Genomic DNA, 5,105 nt, shown 5'->3' with positions numbered 1-5,105 from the left:
ACTTAGCTAATAGCTCAAATCACAACAGTAGAAAAACACCCAGGACACTTCCGTGGGCTTTCCCAGTGAGTCAGAATCCTACTGATTCACTTATTCAAGGTTGTTTATAAATTAGAATTTTCTTGGTGAACCTATTTCACTAAGAGATCTCCTTTACATTGCTGATATGACTGCACGCATCAGAGATCTTCAATTCCCCTTTGGCTTTTCCTGGAAATGCTGCAAAATCTGCTGCAAATGTTGGTGGGGTAGGTTTTATGAAGTCTAGTGCTGCTGCATCAGGATTTTCTGTGACAGTCGATGGAACTATTGCTGATCCCTCAACCAACTGACCAGGACCTCAGGAATGCATCTTTTAGGGGAGTCTGTGCCTCTGCTGACATTCCTTATTCATAAGTAGCTCGCCTTGCTTCTGCTACTCCAAGTCAAAAAGTAGAGACCACTCCACTTTAAGTCTGTTAACCAGGCTTACTACACACACACACTTCCATACAACAAACCCATACTATTAATTAAGATAATACAGTGCAAAGTTTTATTTAAACCATCTTCCCTCTAGCTTTTTGCACTCATTCAGGACAGGAGACAGATTCACAGAAATACACATCAGAATTAATTGCATAATATATAGTAGATCCTTACAGGACACTTATGCCCTGATATAGTTTATAATGCATTGTTAAGTTACGTCTGTTTCTGAGTTACCTGTGATTTACTGGTGGTTAAGTAATTCATATTTACACAGTAGATGAGATCTTGTGAAGATAAGAGTTTCTCAAGACTGGTGGAGATAACACCACTAGTATGCTGCTTCTGGAATATCTAGTTATTTTCCTCTGTTAATTTGTTTTGGGGTTTGATATGTATCACACTCAGCTGTGTGATATCACATTGTACATAATACTGTGCATTTCCATACAATCATCCACAACTTTGTTTTCTTATGCTACACAAGTAAGATACTATAACTTGAACAACTGGAAATATCACAGTCCAACAGGATTCCCTAACATATCTGCAATACTTAAAGCAGTTGTTGCCTAGTTATTATTCTAATCTTCTCAGATGGAAGATTATCCATTACACATATTGAGAAATTACATCACTCTTTACTGCTGACTTGGTAAGTTCTTGACTTTCTGTTCTGTGTTCTGTCTGCACTTAGAAATTGTTATTTGTCATTGCTTTTTCCCTACATTTCTGCTTCTCTCATTCTTCTCTCTCACAACTCACATCTTTAGAGCTTTCATTAGGTGCTGCGATTCCAGATAAAGAATTGCAGTACAATGAGAAATGTACAGGGATGATGTTGAAAGACTGATCTGTTTGTATACTGCACTTCCACTCTTGCTCTTAAGATGGTAGTCTAAACTTGGGAATGCAATCTATGCACTTTGTTTTTGCTATTGCTGAAACGACAGGATTTCTCTTGTAACTTCTCAAGTGGTAATTTTTAAGAGCATATATTTATAGTGATTTTATTTATGAATTTGATAAAAAAAATTGAAAATGTAATTTCGTTTTTAAGGTTTGAGCATATATGTGATTCAGAGAGAATATATGAAACAAGACAGGGTAAATAAGTGAAAGAAAGAGAGCTTCTGAACCAACTTGACAGCCTGGTGGCTCTGGCAAAACAGGTAAATCTTTGTGTAGAAATTTGTCCAGGCAGAAGGGTTGGGGCAATACTTATCTCTGGCATAGACAACTTGGATTGTCTGTATGCCAGTCAAGACGACTTGGCTACTCAATGGCTGTACAGTGCTCTGGATGTGTTAAGCATCTAATTATGCTACTCAATTTATCTACCAGTTGCTTAAAATCTGGGGCCAAATTTGGAAGAGAAATGTAGAAGAGAATTTCAATTCATCATAATAAATGAGTTGACTTCCCTTTCTTTCCTTTCTCTACAAAAGCCACTTTTTGTAAGTTTTCCTGATACAACTTGTTACATAATCTTCTGTGCTTAATGGAAACATTTAAAATCTTTTCAGAAAATCAAAATGGGGGACATCTACCATGTCTAGCTAATTTTGTTGCTCCTTTGTTTTCAATAGGCTCCCTTACTTTTACAATGCCTTTTATCTTTTCTGTTTCCTGCTACTCAGAGTTCACATTCCTATGGATTCTGTGAAAGACTAGGATTACATTTACATCTTTGTAGTAACTTTAAAGTATCACCCAGCTCTTGCAATCTTTCCTCCTCTAAAGACACTGTAAGAGAGAAACAGAAAGATTAAAAAAGTAAAAAAGGATTCCCACCCTGATTTGTCACTAGATAAGCACACTGGATTTAATTCTACATACCTTCAGCACTCAAAATTTCCAGGAAGGTTAACAGGAGTTTTGTAAGAACATGGAATGTAAGGGTCAGGAACATTCAGAAGGAAAGGAATCTAGGTACTGTGCAAATTACGTCTGTCTCTAGCACTGAAATTGCTTTTATAGTAGGCCAGTTTTGATTTATTTTTGAAAAGAAAGAAGGAACTGAAAAGATGGCTGAGATGAAAAGAAAACTGGAGACTATATGAAAAATTTACCCATAGTCTTCTTCCATAATTTTCCTGTAACAATTTTTCCTTTTTAAGTATGTTGCTGGAAAATGTTAGTTTAAGTTTCAGGTTCACCAGAAGTCAGTTCATTCATTAGACACTGTGGTGTGAGAAACACATTTGACCAGGTTGTATTTTGCAATTTCTTCATGCTTACAGTACTACTGATGGACTATGGATATAGAAGGGAATTTGTGGGTAAGGAGATTTTGACATCATCTGCCATGTTTGTTAGTGCCAAGCTGGAATCAGGTCAGTCAGAATCAGTCCAAGTCAGAAACAGGAAGTCAAGACATACACTTGCAAAGAGCATCAATGACAACCAAGATAAAGATACTATTTGAGGTAGGAGCTTGGAATAAGAAACAAGTAGAACTAGAATAAGGTCAGGAGCTGAAGGGCTAGAAGCCAGTCACAGCATGACTCAGGAGCTGTGGAAAAGGATTCAAAGAACTAAAAGCAGCTATCAGGTATGTGGAAAACCACATACACCAAAACTATATAGACTTACAATCCACCCCTCAACTACGAGGCCTTATCAAGTCTTTAGTTTTTGAAAAAAACTATTTATAGCCTCCTACTAGACTAAAAGCCCAGCCGTGCTTAACAGGTGTGATCTGCTAAAGAAGCTGTGGTCCATATCATATGCTTACATATTTCATCCATCTTTCATCTCCATATTCTATTACCATGGAAAATGACCTCTATGATGAATTACAAGAAAACAGCTCTTAGACTTTATGTTCATACAAGTGGATAAAAGAAAACTATTGAGTCAGCTTTACTGCACTCTGAAGCTATAATGAGGCTCTAATGAGACGCCCACGACAATGTGGTGAGTCCACCTGAGACACTGGTTTGCAGTTATTTGAATTGTCTGGCTGCTGCAGCTGTTGCCTCCATGGCTAGCTCAGAACATCCTCCTCAACCTGCTGTCTGACTGTTACTCACTTCTTATACCTCAGAGCTGCTGTTGGTGTGGCAGCGCTGCGCAGGGAAGGGAGGAATGGGTTGCTGCTTGCTTGGCTTGCTGATACCAGTCTTCTAGGCTTTGTACTGCTTGGTACAAGCAGTAGAAAGTATTCTGTGCTTGGGATTAAAGGAGATTGTGTTTGTCAATCACAGGTACTTAACACTTCAATGCCTAAATATCTTTCTCAACTTTGAGTGGAGATATCTTTCTCAACTTTGAGGGGAGTTGCTTCCCCCACGCCCCCCCTCACAGTGCTAGGATATGACAAGATCAGTTATTAAAATTGTTAAAGAAAACCCTCATATATTGTTAAAAACACAGTATATGCTCAAAACATCTGGCTAGTCTAAACTCTAACCTCTCAGTATAGCAAGTAATACATTGTTTCCCATTATGACAAATTAACTTGACACTTTCTCCTAGAACTGGTCAATTCATTGAATCTTGCATTTTTGGATATGGTTCCTCGAGTTTGCCTTAAAACACTTTTTTTTCTGTGTGGCAATTTGTGTATACATCATGAGTTCACAGAAGTTTGGATATTGATCCTGGTTTGGTAGGTCTAAGTAACCTCTTAACAAATCAGGAATTTCAAAGACATGACTCAGCCCTATTGCTTTATACACTTTTCTCCCTTACCTACTGATTCTGCCTGGTCCAGCAGGAATAAGAAGAAAGAGATATTTCTGTTGATTCAAGATGCAAAATTACTAGGACAGGTCTTTAGGGAAAAGATTAGAAACTAAGAGCTCTTTTCTCTCTTTTCTTTTCTTTTCTTTTCTTTTCTTTTCTTTTCTTTTCTTTTCTTTTCTTTTCTTTTCTTTTCTTTTCTTTTCTTTTCTTTTCTTTTCTTTTCTTTTCTTTTCTTTTCTTCTTTTCTTTTCTTTTCTTTTCTTTTCTTTTCTTTTCTTTTCTTTTCTTTTCTTTTCTTTTCTTTTCTTTTCTTTTCTTTTCTTTTCTTTTCTTTTCCTTTCTTTCTTTTTCTTTCTTTCTTTTTCTTTTTCTTTCTTTTCTTTTTCTTTTCCCACATAGCTTCCAGCTTCTTCACAAGAAAAAGGATGTCTCCTCTCTTCATTTTTGATAGTGGCTTTACTGCTTTGCACCCTCCCCCCAATTATGTTTTTCTGTTCCAAAAACTAGTTTTTGTTACATAAAAATTTTCATCCCTTTCCTAAATAAGATTTTTCTGGAAGAAATGTGAAGACATAATGAGATATTTTAGAACATTAAAGGAAAATGAAATACGCAAAATTTATGCATTAATCTACATAAACTCTTCTTCCAATTTGTGGAGTAAAGTGATTTTGTTTTACATGGAGAAGGTGGAGTCTGTAATGATAATTTCTTTAATGGGATTTGCAGACAGCTGAGGTGGGAGGTGTGTCCTCCTTTATACTACCTTCCCAGAGTGCCCTGTCTTTTAGGGCACGTTCCCACATGTTCACTCACCTTAAGGGTGTTTTGCCTGAGTTGTTCAGCTGTCTGTTTCAAAATTGCTTACATGTTGCTTTCCAGAGGAATTCAGAGATACAAAAAGAGGATGATTGCTTCTAGATTCTAGACTTTAAAATGACAATACT

The sequence above is a fragment of the Pipra filicauda genome, unplaced genomic scaffold, assembly GCF_003945595.2.
Source record: "Pipra filicauda isolate LSUMZ 115617 unplaced genomic scaffold, ASM394559v2 scaffold234_size1211729_pilon, whole genome shotgun sequence".
Taxonomy (NCBI): domain Eukaryota; kingdom Metazoa; phylum Chordata; class Aves; order Passeriformes; family Pipridae; genus Pipra; species Pipra filicauda.
This window is presented reverse-complemented; position numbering follows the sequence as displayed.